Source organism: Pollachius pollachius (genome assembly GCF_949987615.1).
Source record: "Pollachius pollachius genome assembly, chromosome: 10".
Lineage (NCBI taxonomy): Eukaryota > Metazoa > Chordata > Actinopteri > Gadiformes > Gadidae > Pollachius > Pollachius pollachius.
In genome coordinates, this window is record NC_136943.1 from 5,235,324 (window position 1) to 5,250,432 (window position 15,109).

Here is a 15,109-nt window from a genome sequence, read left to right on the forward strand (position 1 = left end):
TGCTGTCATCTCGGGAAGCTTACATGTGCCTGTTTGTCTCACTATCATGCGATGTGCGTTAGTGCCATCTGGTAATATCACACACTGAGGTAGGAGATGGGGGTGGGTGTGCACACTGGCAGCTCCCTGGAAACGCACGAGCACATTACTTCATTACTGCTCAGGATGGTCTCCATGGCAACCTTGTCTGGAAGAGCCAACCTCACAAAGGACACACCCTTGTAGGGAGGGGAGGGGTGGTGGGGTGGACAACAGGAAGTGTACACAAGGGCACACACAGGCTAAATGAGCCTATAGCAGCATACTGCCCCTACCGCAACAGAGATGAGGGAGAGAGAAATATGAAAAAATATATAGCTCCTGTGGCGACCAATAGAAAATTATTAAAGCTCATTCAACCGTGCCGTTTATTTGTGTTGTTGTAGAACCTAACGTGTATTACTCGTTGTTTGTGACTACATACTGTAGAACAATTAATGGTGTAGCCTACATCAGAAATGATCACCAATAAATGTCACCTTTCCCCTGCTCCGTCAATGCAGTGCTGCTTAGCCGGCAGAGCACTCTGCCGCCTCGAGCAGGCTAATGCAGAGAATTAATTATTGAGTGCATTTGCGGCAGTGAAGTCAGCAGGGTTCGAAAAGCTTTTTTATGTAACGCTTGCCAACTCGTCTTGCCGTCGTGAAATCCGCACAACTATACACATAACAGTAGGCTACTACTTTGAGTTGTTGTTCGTCTTCCCAATCACCACCGTTTGACAACGGCTCGCACGCAACCCACAGTGACCTGAGGCAGGGACGGTTAAGCCTCTGCCTTATTTCCTGGGATTTTTTTCCGGTCATAGCGGCTTAACTGAGATTGACAGTAGAAATGCTTGTGCCACCATCAGCCCCGCCCAACTGCAGAGCTGGGGACGAGGGAGAGCCAAATCGAACTCTCAGCGTAGATTCGCCGGTACTGAAAGCTCCCTGCTGCTGCAGCGCATAGCGGAAAATTACCGACCCCTCCCCCCTCGACTTTGACTTCAGAGCTGCAGCATAGACAGCACTATTTTCAGCCACAAACGCACAGAAAGAGCCCCGAGCATTGTTAGGGGGAAATATGCAGAGAAGAGAACGACGCGGCATTCAGAATCGAACAGTTTGTGCCTCGTACTGGTGGCGAATGACAGCAACACTTTCATTCAAGTCAAGCGATGCGCGCTGCCATTTTTAAAGCACGCGCTGACCCACTTACACAAACCACGACCTGCCGTATGCAAAGCTCATAGGAGCACACAGAACAACGCTGGTTGGGACACACCACATTTAACGAGCTCAACGAAGACTTTGGCTGAATAATGCAATGCGTGTTTATACTGGGCCACTCCCTGAAATAGGGTCATGGTGTGGTGTCCGAATGACGGCATCGATGAATCACAGCCTTGCCAGTATGACGGATAACAATGACTTCTATAATAAACGATATCAAGAAAACATTTCTTAAATAAAATGCAAATGTTTCAAGTTCATAATTTATACAACACCAACTATAGTACAATGCATTAAATGCTGCGATATTTAATCTGTATTTGTATTAGAAAATAATTAAATGTACCACGGTTATTTCTGTACGATTCCCTACAATAATGCTCGATCACGCACCGTTTCATAGGCTATTGATATGTTTATGTGCAGTTATGGATGCATGTCTACACCGTGTTGGGGCAAATAGAGAGCATGTCTGGAGAGAGCATAGCTAATTCCCAGTAACTGGTCTCAGCTGCTCCCTTGCAGAGGGAGGCGGGGGAGGGGCGGGGAGAGGGGGATGGAAAGAGGCTTGTCAGAGGAGAAAGGGAAAACGGCACACGAGAGAGCGCGTGTATTCACCTAGTCAGCCCAGCAACCTAGGTGCTGTACAACAAATGTGCTTCGTATAAGAATGCTAATAGTCACAAATCAGTTACATGTCCAACGTAAAATATGTAGTAGTGCCTTGGTGCTTTTCATTTATATTAATTGATGTATAGTTCCTGGAAGTAATGCTTTACAGCTATAGGCCTTTATGATTTGACGTAAACTCAACAGGAGAAAGAAAAAGAAAATCAAGTGGAACTCAGAAACACAAGAGGGAGAAAGCATGAGGCTAAGAAGAAGCAGGGCTCCAGCATGGCAGGGGGAGTAACACAGAGTCAACACTGATAATGGAAGCTAGAGGAGACTACACCCTAACCACTGACAGATACACTGCACTGACAATGGAACAGCATGGCGTGCTTTTATGACTGAACCCTTATTACTGAGAATTGCACAATGTTTTATAATCTAGTAAAAGGTTAAATAAAATGTAGTAGTGCTGGTAAGTTAGTAGCTTAGAATTTGAGTTAATAAAAAAGACAATAACATTTGTATTGTTATTATGATTAGCAGAATACTAGTTCAATTATGATTTATGTAGGAATATGTTGATTATTATTAGTGGTAGTAGTAGTAGTAGTAGTAGTAGTAGTAGTAGTAGTAGTAGTAGTATACTACTACTATTCTAGTAATGGACTACCGCTTCCACTACCTCTAATCATCGTATAGTAGTAGTAGTAGTAGTAGTAGTAGTAGTAGTAAAGCCTACAACAGACATGGAAGTAGACAGCTGAAATACCCCCTCGGTATTCTTATAACCATATGGATTTAACAAGGTAATGCTTACTTTTTGCAGTACATCTGGAATCACAAATACAGCCCAACAACCTTGCGGAAAGCTTGCTAGAATCCTCCACACTATCAGAACCATGGACAGCTCATCATAGAGGCTGAAGGATTACAGTCTGCAAAACCAATGACCCTTAAAACTCTCAAAGTACGGATATCAAGGGTCGAAGCCATGTGGACTAATGGTCAATAAAAAGGTTGAATTCAGTTGAATTCAGGTAATTCAGATACCAATCGCAGAAAGGTAATTTAGACGCATTATATTCATTTTTTTCACATATGATGGCAGATAAACAAACAATAAGTGGTGGGCTTTCCAAGACAACATACCTTGTCTTTGTTGGGTAATGTCTGAGTCATGCCATAAGTGTCTCCTCCATTTATACTGATCAGTTCTCCATCAACATGTGGGAATTGAGGAGGGAACACTACTACGTCACTCTTCAGTGTGTCTGAGCTGAAACACACGTCATACTGCTGAGTAGATTTAGAGTAAGACCAGCTCCCGTCAGGGTGGGTGGTGATCATCGGGGCGCTGTACCTGCTGAAACTGTTGTCTGTCCGATGGCATTTGACTGCTATTAAACTGATGAGACTCAGTAGAAAGATCACTGACACCGACGCAATGGCGATCAGCAAATACAGGTTTAAAGCAGAGAAGCTGTCCTCCTTTAGCGGCACGTGTCTGAACTGAGTCTGAAGGTCTCCTGTGTTTTCGACCACAACGACATCAATAGACACAGTAGCAGTCAGGGAGGGCTCTCCGTTATCACAAACCAACACCAATAACGGGTGAGTTTTCAGGTCATTGTCAGTCATCCGTCTCTTAGTCCTGATTTCACCGGTGCTGGTTCCGATCCGAAAGAGATTGGTTGCTTTGGGTTCAGAGATGTGATAAGAAAGCAATGCATTGTAACCAGAGTCTGCGTCTACGGCCCTGATTTTAGCCACATAGTATCCCGCTTCAGCAGAGTAGGGAATGTTCTCACTGTTAACGGAGCCGTGTTCAGAATAGGGGGCTAAAATCCCGGGACTGTTGTCATTCTCATCCAGGATGAAAACATTGACTGTCACGTTACTGCTGAGGGGGGGAACTCCAGAGTCTGTGGCCTGAACTTTAAATTGAAACGTTGTGATCTCTTCATAGTTGAAACTTTTTAGGCTGACGATGTCCCCCGTCTCTGAGTTAATGTTTAACATCGATGCTATTTGGTTAATTTTGTTATCGTTGTCCAATAAAGAAAACGTGACTTTGGCATTTTCATTGACATCGTCGTCATCGGCTTTCATTGTATAAATTACAGTACCAAAGTTGCTGTTTTCTTTCACAAAAATATGAACAATCGATTCTGAAAAATGTGGAGGGTTGTCATTCACATCAGATATCAGTACGGCGATAACGCTGGTACTCGTAAGGGGCGGATTGCCTTCGTCCGTCGCAATTATGGTGACATTATATTCTGAGGCCTTTTCTCTGTCAAGCGCCCCATCTACCACTAAAGAATAATGATTTTTGTATGTATTTTTTATTACAAATGGTACATTATCAGTTAACCTTGCATCAACCATGCCGTTTTTACCGGAGTCGTTGTCTTTTACAGTTATTAGGCCGACCATTGTATCGGGCGACGCATCTTCCCTGATCGTGTCTACTAATGAAGTGATAGATATTATTGGTGGATTGTCATTCACATCCGTGACTTCGACCAATACTTTGCAATGTGAAGCTCTTGTAGTTGATCCTTTGTCCTTTGCTTGCACACGCATTTCAATTGCATTGTTTCTTTCATGATCTAATGTACCTTTTACTGTTATCACTCCGGTCGCCGAATCGATGGCAAATACGTCAACAATATTATCATTATCGTGGTTGATAAATGAATACACAATTTCAGAATTTAAGCCTTCATCTAAATCATTTGCATGTACTGTAAGCACGCTCGTACCCTGCGGCGTGTTTTCAAACACCTTGGCTTTGTATAGTGGTTTGTCAAAGAGGGGGACATTGTCGTTAACATCTTCTACATTAACGGTGATCTGTAAGGTTCCAGATCTGGGAGGTTTGCCTCCGTCTTCTGCGGTCAGTGTTAGTTTAACAACCGACTGCTTTTCTCGATCTAAAGCCTTTTGCAGGACTAACTCAGCAGACGTGCCGTGCTCTCCACTATTCAGTACATCCAGGGAGAAATGGCCGTTCTGACTGAGTTTGTAGCCCTTCACCGAGAAACTACCGACGTCCGCGTCATACGCTTGAGGAAGTGTGAATCTTTCCCCTGGAAGAGACGACTCTGATACATCCAGTGATGATTCTGGTATCCGAAATAAGGGTGCGTTGTCGTTTATATCCAATATTTGAACCTCAAAGCGATATAGATTCAGCGGGGAGTTCGCAATGGCCTCCAATTCTAGAGAACACTTCGCGTTACGAGAACAGAGCTGGTCGCGATCTATTCGGTCTTTAACGAGGAGAACCCCCGTCTTTCCATTGATGTCGAAATACCTCGCATTAGGTCCAGAGATGTGAAAACCCCGAGACGCCAAGCGTAGGATGTCCAGATGCAAATCCTTCGCTAAATTCCCCACAATAGTTCCTGCCTTCGACTCCTCAGACACAGTATACGCAATGTGTGTCGCTTGGATTTTTGGAACGTGTAATAGCAAAATACAAAAAACAATTAAAACCGCAAAAATATTCCATTGTTGAAGCATCCTGATTATAACCTTTCGGTAGAATAGTTTTCAGAGATACATTAATTCGCAGTGGTACTGCTGAATATAGTCCCGCAACCCAACCACCCATGACACACCACCAGACAGTCAGTCCATTCTCACCAGCGAACAAAGCCGGCTGCGCTCTCTCGTGCACGGTAAGGGAGGAGCTACTGACATAAAAAAAAGTGTGTCCACAAACGAGATGACAGTGGCGACTTGTGGAAATAAAGAAAAGTGAAATACTTCTAAAGAATTGGAGATAACTTGGCACTAATGGGATTCATATCTTCCATTACTGTTTCGTCACAGTCCTAATCAGGCATAATCACATTAAACAATTTAGCAGCCTTCCTTATGCTTGGATTTAAATGTTTTTATACAAGCCTTGTTGTTTTATGAGTGAAAAACTACTGTAATGGAGCTAAAAGGTTGGATGAGTGTCAGCAACTGAAGAGAAAATTGCAGAGCAAGCAAAAGCAAGCGAAGGTCAAGGCATTGTTACATGCCTAATGGGAGATATTTTACACACTTTTTTGAGGTTACCTCTTCCTTATCACTGCACAACTACAGAGCTTCATGTGTGAGATGTAGTACAAACGAAGTTCAGGACCTTGAATCGATCACAAATTTAAAAATAAAAATGGTTTGGTTACATTGTGTGCCCAAAGAGAATCACAACAAATGAAACCAACTGAATTTCAGCATGTCAAATCTTACCTTATCTTTATTTGGTAAAGTCTGAGTTCTGCTTAATGTTTCTCCTCCGTTTATACAGATCAGCTCTCCATCAACAGGCGGGAATTGAGGAGGGAACACTACTACGTCACTCTTCAGTGTGTCTGAGCTGAAACACACGTCATACTGCTGAGTAGATTTAGAGTAAGACCAGCTCCCGTCAGGGTGGGTGGTGATCATTGGGGCGCTGTACCTGCTGAAACTGTTGTCTGTCCGGTGGCATTTGACTGCTATTAAACTGATGAGACTCAGTAGAAAGATCACTGACACCGACGCAATGGCGATCAGCAAATACAGGTTTAAAGCAGAGAAGCTGTCCTCCTTTAGCGGCACGTGTCTGAACTGAGTCTGAAGGTCTCCTGTGTTTTCAACCACAACGACATCAATAGACACAGTAGCTGTCAGGGAGGGCTCTCCGTTATCACAAACCAACACCACTAACGGGTGAGTTTTCAGGTCATTGTCACTCATCCGTCTCTTAGTCCTGATTTCACCAGTGCTGGTTCCGATCCGAAAGAGATTGGTTCCTTTGGGTTCAGAGATGTGATAAGAAAGCAGTGCATTGTAACCAGAGTCTGCGTCTACGGCCCTGATTTTAGCCACAAAGTATCCTGCATCAGCAGAGTAGGGAATGTTCTCACTGTTAACGGAGCCGTGTTCAGAATAGGGGGCTAAAATCCCGGGACTGTTGTCATTCTCATCCAGTATAAAGACGTTCACTGTAACGTTACTGCTGATGGGAGGAACTCCACCATCGGTGACTTTAACTTTTATTTGAAACGTTTTAACTTCTTCGAAGTTAAAGGATTGCAGAGTGACAATATCTCCCGTCATGGAGTTGATGTTAACAATGGAGGAAATCTGAGTACTCTTTGATGAAATCCCTAACAGCGTGTACGATACTTTTGCATTATCATCTGTATCGGGGTCCACTGCACTGATGGTGTAGATAGTAGCTCCAACTGGACTGTTCTCCTTCACATAAACACTAATGACTGGATCTGGGAATCGAGGCGCGTTGTCATTCACGTCAGAAACGTGCACAGCGATAACACTGGTGCTCGAGAGAGGCGGACTCCCTTCATCACTGGCTATGATGGTGACGCTATACTCGGAGGCATGCTCTCTATCGAGAGACCAATCCACAATTAATGAATAATAATTTTTGTAGTTTCGTTTTAATTTAAATGTCACCGATCCTAATATTTTGCAATTTGTACGACCATTACTTCCGCCATCTTTATCATTCACGGTAACCAGAGCGACCACCGTTCCTAACTGAGCATCCTCTTTTACTGGGCTCATAAGAGACGTGATGATAATCTCCGGAATGTTGTCATTTATGTCGATTACTTCCACCAGCACTTTGCCGTGCACACTACGAGACGGCGTGCCTTTGTCTTTCGCCTGTACACGAATGTCATAAGCAGGGTTTTTCTCAAAATCAAGTTCGCCTTTTACCGTTATTTCCCCTGTCCGTGAATTAATAGAAAGTATCTGTTCCGGATTGAAATTTCCCCTTTCGATTAACGAGTATACAATCTCAGCGTTTATCCCTTCGTCTAAATCTGACGCAGATATTGTTAATATGGAAGTCTGAAGTGGAACGTTTTCATTTACCTGGGCCTTGTAAAGAGTTTGACTAAATATGGGAGTGTTATCATTGAAATCAATTACGTTTACATTAATTTTTAGAGTCCCTGATTTTTGTGGCTGTCCTCCGTCGAAAGCGGTTAAAACAAGGTTGATGACGGACTGCTTTTCTCGGTCTAAAGCTTTTTGCAATACTAAATCTGCGGATACACCCTGGTCCTCCCCTCTCTGTACATCCAGCAAGAAATGTTCATTCTGGCTCAGTCTGTAGCTCTTAATAGAGTTGCTGCCCGTATCTCCATCGTTCGCTATTGGTAGTAGATATCTTTCACCAGTGGAAGTTGATTCCGAAATGTTTAATATCCGCACTTTTTCGCGGAAGAATGGCGCGTTATCATTAATATCCACAATGTGAACCTCTAAGCGCCGGATTGCTCGACATTGCCTCAACATTCAACGAGCATTTTACCAGGCTAGGACAGAGCTCTTCGCGATCTATTCTTTCGCCAACATAAAGCGCACCGGTTTTCCAATCAACTCCAAAATAGTTATTTGAGTGTCCTGGCAAAACCCGCAAGTCTCTGTATTCCAAATCTTTGAGGTCAATGTTTAAATCCTTAGCGAGTTTTCCCACGACGGAGCCTTTGTCTACCTCCTCGAGTACAGAATAGGAAAGCTGAGCTCCCGACCAGTCGGTGAAAAACAGTGAAGCACATATTTGTATCCAAAGCCATGTACATCCGAATCGGTATTCCATTTCTAAGCCACAATGAAGTCGGATATCAACAACATACGCATTACATTACACGAACGTTTAAGTCTAGATAGCTGTTTATAGCGCACAGCTCTTCCCTCGCTGCTTCCCCATTATTTGTGTTTCTCTACACAAAGCTGTAGTGGACCACGGCCGCCTCGTCATACAGAGGAGGAGTCTGGTTATCGTACGGATGAAACTCGTTGGGAGTGTTCTCCATAGCGACATCATCTGTCCATATAATGTCTATGCTTAAATCGCAATGATTTCGATGAAATTAATGTATTTGTACATTTTCCAGCAACATCCCACGAAATAGTACATATAACGGCAGATAAGGATGAAAAAAAAATATGTTGGGGAATCAGCATTTAATAATTTGACAAGTGGACTGTCTTAAAGAAATGATTGCATTATGTAACAGGATCCTGAAAACAGCCATCATGGCGGAGTCACATAATATCTCATGTACAGTATCATGGACAGCGTTCTTACTGTCGACGCTCGCAGAGCGGCGGCTCCCTCTTTTACCTTCATAGTTATACCTTGTGATCTAAAAGCTCAGATTGCTAATCTACCACTTAAACCAATAGCATGTATAGATGTTCACATATAAATAACGACACGGTGTCAGCAGCGTTACGATACACTGTCATCTGCTATTGTTCGAATAAATGTTTTGCATTGATCCCATATTTAAAGAAAAACTACATTCGTGTTTGGACATAGAATTTCTAACACAAAAGGGAAGATATCATACAATTGTAAGTGTTCATACAACAATGTTTACTTTTGCTCGATAAAAAAGGGTTTATTGAATCTAGAAACAAAGTTTGATGAGGACATATTCATAGTATTTGAAACCAACTCATGGAAATCTTACCTTGTCTTTATTTGGTAAGGTCTGAGTTCTGCTTAAAGTGTCTCCTCCGTTTATACTGATCAGTTCTCCATCAACAGGTGGGAATTGAGGAGGGAACACTACTACGTCACTCTTCAGTGTGTCTGAGCTGAAACACACATCATACTGCTGAGTAGATTTAGAGTAAGACCAGCTCCCATCAGGGTGGGTGGTGATCATTGGGGCGCTGTACCTGCTGAAACTGTTGTCTGTCCGGTGGCATTTGACTGCTATCAAACTGATGAAACTCAGTAGAAAGATCACTGACACCGACACAATGGCGATCAGCAAATACAGGTTTAAAGCAGAGAAGCTGTCCTCCTTTAGCGGCACGTGTCTGAACTGAGTCTGAAGGTCTCCTGTGTTTTCAACCACAACGACATCAATAGACACAGTAGCTGTTAGGGAGGGCTCTCCGTTATCACAAACCAAGACCACCAACGGGTGAGTTTTCAGGTCATTGTCACTCATCCGTCTCTTAGTCCTGATTTCACCGGTGCTGGTTCCGATCCGAAAGAGATTGGTTCCTTTTGGTTCAGAGATGTGATAAGAAAGCAGTGCATTGTAACCAGAGTCTGCGTCTACGGCCCTGATTTTAGCCACAAAGTATCCTGCATCAGCAGAGTAGGGAATGTTCTCACTGTTAACGGAGCCGTGTTCAGAATAGGGAGCTAAAATCCCGGGACTGTTGTCATTCTCATCCAGGATGAAAACATTAACGGTGGCGTTGCTGCTAAGGGCAGGATTCCCAGTGTCGGTGGCCTGAACTTTAAAAGTGAACGTTTTAAACTCTTCAAAATTGAAAGAGCAAAGATTGACAATTTCTCCTGTTTCTGAATTAATATTAACAAGGGATGAAATTGGAACAATTCTTGGTTGTTTTTCTACCAATGTGTAAACTAATCTTGCATTCTCCTCTAAATCAGGATCATATGCTTTAATAGTGTAGATCATGGCTCCGACCTTACTGTTTTCCTTAACATACACATTAATCACTGGCTCGTGAAAAACGGGCGCGTTGTCATTTACATCAGCGATTTGTATGCTAATGACGGTGGTGCTGGACAGAGGCGGCGTCCCGTCATCCACGGCTTCAACTGTGACGTCGTAAAAGCCGGCGCTCTCCCTGTCTAGAGGGGAATTTACGACTAATGAATAATCATTTTTGTAATTTGACTTTAACTGAAAAGGAACGGATCCTAACAGTTTACAGTTTGTCATGCCATTATGTCCCCCGTCGTTGTCACTCACTGTCAACAAGGCAACAATTGTCCCCATTTCTGCGTCTTCCTTCACGGGGGACATCAGTGACGTCACAGATATGTCCGGAGAATTATCGTTGACGTCAGTGATCTCGATCAGTAGTTTAGCATGAGCGCTGCGAGGCGAATTTCCCTGGTCGACTGCTTTTATCCGTACTTCATAGGCAGGTCTGTCCTCATAATCTAATCGTCCCTCAACTGTTATTTTCCCCGTTTCCGAATCAATACGAAAGGTATCTGATTGGTCGATATTACCCCGTTTAATGAAGGAATACAAAAGCTTACTATTCAGTCCTTCATCTTTATCGGTTGCATTTAGCTGTATCACTAGTGTTCCAACCAGTGCATTTTCAGCAACACTGACTTTATACAGTGACTTGCTGAAAATAGGCGAGTTATCATTAGAATCAATTACATTCACAGTTATTTGAGACGTTCCTGATTTGGGAGGTTTCCCGCCGTCCAACGCGGTCAGAATAAGTGTAATAACCGGTTCTTTCTCTCGATCTATCGCTTTCTGTAAAACTAACTCCGCAGAAACACTATGCTGCCCGCCGCTCTGTACATCGATTGAAAAATATTCATTCGAACTGAGACTGTATGTCTTTATAGAGTTACTGCCTATATCTGCATCAACTGCTAGAGGAAGAAAAAAACGTTCTCCTGTTGCTAAGGATTCTGAAATGTTAACATTGTACGACTTTTCAGCGAACGTTGGCGAGTTGTCATTAATGTCTAAAACATTGACTTCAATGCGGTGTGCAGTGACGGGATTGCTTAACACAGCTTGTATTCTGAGGGAACATTTGACAGTGTTCGGACACAGCTCTTCCCTGTCTATACTGTGATCAACAAAGAGGTTGCCAGTCCGTAAGTCCGCGTTGAAATATGTCTTACGGTATCCAGAAACAATGCGTAGATCCCTTGACGGCAATTCCTGCACATTGAGTTTTAAATCCTTCGCGAGATTCCCAACTACGGTGCCTTTGTTCGCATCCTCTGAAATGGAGTATGATATCTGAGCGTCAGACCGGCAAACGAGACAAAGCAATACAACGAGATGAGCCCAAACATATCCTCTTTGTTCTCGAAACGGCATCGTTGTCCGAGAAAAATATTAAATCACAACAACCATCTATATCCAGTGTTTCAGATCGATCCGTCTTATACGTGGTTCACCCGACGTAATATCCAGTCAGCTCCGCGGCTGCAAATACACAAGCGCTTTGAATACTCTCTCGACACAAATGGTCGATGACCGACGTTTACAAAAGGGAGGAGTTTTAGACGGAGGCCATCCATGGATTTCCACAGTCTCGAGTGACACCGAGTGTTCAATAAGACGAAAGAGGATGCATTCATTAATCTTTTTTTTGTTCATGAATATTCCTTCATAATTATGACTGACAGCTTGTTAACGTAACATAGTCAATTAAAACGTTGCAGATCGTCTTTAATGAATAGCAATGGTTGAAAATGTTCTTCAAGATAAGCGAATAAGCACCATGGAGAGGTCTATTGCTATCATGGATGGGTGGTTTCGTTAAAGATATCATGCACATTGCTCATGTGTATGTTATGCAAAAATGTACTTTTAAGTCAAACGGGAGGTACACTGTGTTTCCAGATCAGCCCAGAAATATATTATGCTATTCAGTGATGGATTTACAGAAATACAGACACATTGCTCCAATATCACATACCTTGTCTTTGTTGGGTAAGGTCTGAGTTCTGCTTAAAGTGTCTCCCCCGTTTATACTGATCAGTTCTCCATCAACAGGCGGGAATTGTGGAGGGAACACTACTACGTCACTCTTCAGTGTGTCTGAGCTGAAACACACGTCATACTGCTGAGTAGATTTAGAGTAAGACCAGCTCCCGTCAGGGTGGGTGGTGATCATTGGGGCGCTGTACCTGCTGAAACTGTTGTCTGTCCGGTGGCATTTGACTGCTATTAAACTGATGAGACTCAGTAGAAAGGTCACTGACACCAACGCAATGGCGATCAGCAAATACAGGTTTAAAGCACAGAAGCTGTCCTCCTTTAGCGGCACGTGTCTGAACTGAGTCTGAAGGTCTCCTGTGTTTTCAACCACAACGACATCAATAGACACAGTAGCTGTCAGGGAGGGCTCTCCTTTATCACAAACCAACACCACCAACGGGTGAGTTTTCAGGTCATTGTCACTCATCCGTCTCTTAGTCCTGATTTCACCGGTGCCAGTTCCGATCCGAAAGAGATTGGTTCCTTTGGGTTCAGAGATGCTATAAGAAAGCAGTTCATTGTAACCAGAGTCTGCGTCTACGGCCCTGATTTTAGCCACAAAGTATCCAGCTTCAGCAGAGTAGGGAATGTTCTCACTGTTAACGGAGCCGTGTTCAGAATAGGGGGCTAATATCCCGGGACTGTTGTCATTCTAATCCAGGATAAAGACGTTCACTGTTACGTTACTGCTGAGGGGAGGAACTCCATCATCGGTGGCTTTGACCTTGATTTGAAACGTTTTAACCTCTTCAAAGTTAAAGTATTGCTGACTGAATATATCTCCCGTCACTGAGTTGATGTCAACAACGGATGAAATCTGAGTACTTTCCGATGAAATCCCTAACAGTGTGTATGATACTTTTGCATTATCATCTGTATCGGGGTCCACTGCATTGATGGTGTAGATAGTAGCTCCCACTGGACTATTCTCCTTCACATAAACACAAATGACTGGATCTGGGAATCGAGGCGCGTTGTCATTCACGTCAGAAACGTGGACAGCGATAACACTGGTGCTCGAGAGAGGCGGGCTCCCTTCAACACAGGCTATGATGGTGATGCTATACTCAGAGGCATGCTCTCTATCGAGTGGCTCATCCACAATTAATGAATAATAATTTTTGTAGTTTAGTTTTAATTTAAATGGCACCGAACCTAATATATTGCAATTAGTGATACCGTTACTACCTCCATCTTTATCATTCACCGTAACCAGAGCGACCACCGTCCCTATCTGAGCATCCTCTCTTACAGGGCTCATAAGAGACGTGATGATAATCTCCGGAATGTTGTCATTTACGTCGGTTACTTCCACCAGCACTTTGCCGTGCACACTACGAGACGGCGTGCCTTTGTCTTTCGCCTGTACACAAATGTCATAAGCTTTATCTCAAAGTCGAGTTTGCCTTTTACTATTATTTCCCCTGTCTGTGAATTAATCGAAAATATCTGGTCTGGATTAAAATCCCCCCTTACGATAAACGAGTATATCATATCGCCGTTTATTCCCTCGTCTAAATCTGACGCAGATATTGTTAATATGGAAGTCTGAGGGGGAGCGTTTTCATTTACCTGGGCCTTGGAAAGAGTTTGGCTGAATATGGGAGTGTTATCATTCACATCCATAATGTTAACAACAATTTTTAGAGTCCCTGATTTATGTGGCTTTCCTCCGTCGAAAGCGGTTAAAACAAGGTTGATGACGGACTGCTTTTCTCTGTCTAAAGCTTTCTGCAACACTAAATCTGCGGAAACACCCTGGTCCTCCCCGCTCTGTACATCCATAGAGAAATGTTCATTCTGGCTCAGTCTGTAGATCTTAATAGAGTTGCTGCCTGTATCTGCATCCTTGGCCATTGGGAGTAGATATCTTTCACCAGAAGAAGAGGATTCCGAAATGTTTAATATCCTTAGCTTTTCACGGAAAAATGGAGCGTTATCATTAATATCCACAATGTTAACCTCTAAGCGATGCAAATGCACCGGATTGCTCAACATAGCCTCTACATTCAACGAGCATTTTACCAGGCTAGGACAGAGCTCTTCGCGATCTATTCTTTCGCCAACATAAAGCGCACCGTTTTTTAAATCAACTCCAAAATAATTCTTTGAGTGTCCTGGCAAAACCCGCAATTCTCTGTATTCCAAATCTTTGAGGTCAATGTTTAAATCCATAGCGAGGTATTCCCACAACGGAGCCTTTGTCTACCTCCTCGAGTACAGAATAGGAAAGCTGGGCTCCCGACCAGTCGGTGAAAAACAGTAAAGCACATACTTGTATCCAAAGCGATGTACATCCGAATCGGTATTCCATTTCTAAGCCACAATGAATCCGGATATCAACAACATACGCATTAAGATACACAAACGTTTAAGTCTAGATAGCTGTTTATAGTGCACAGCCGTTCCCTCGCTGCTTCCTCATCATTTGTGTTTCCCTACACAAAGCTGTAGTGGACCACGGCCGCCCCGTCATACAGAGGAGGAGTCTGGTTATCTTACTGACGACACTCTGTGGGTCTGAGAGTTCTCCATAGCGACATCAACTGTCCATATAATGTCCAAGCTTAAATCGCAATGATTTCAATGCAAGTGATTTTTTCTATTGTCAAGGTCCAGATACAACCCACGTATGAGCTAATATTAAGGCAGACAAGGATGACCATATATTGTGTTGGGGAATCTGCAATTAATATTTTT

General features: G+C 43.2%; 1 pseudogene across 1 annotated transcript; it reads right to left on the bottom strand.

Annotated features, from left to right (window-relative positions):
* Positions 1 to 2,960: 2,960 nt before the first annotated feature.
* Positions 2,961 to 14,723, bottom strand: LOC307081608 (protocadherin Fat 4-like; annotated as a pseudogene). The gene is made up of 5 exons: positions 12,348 to 14,723; positions 11,343 to 11,662; positions 6,117 to 8,095; positions 5,902 to 5,905; positions 2,961 to 5,320 (listed from the first exon to the last, which is right to left on the bottom strand). The product of its transcript is annotated as a protocadherin Fat 4-like (transcript).
* Between the last annotated feature and the right edge of the window lie 386 nt (positions 14,724 to 15,109).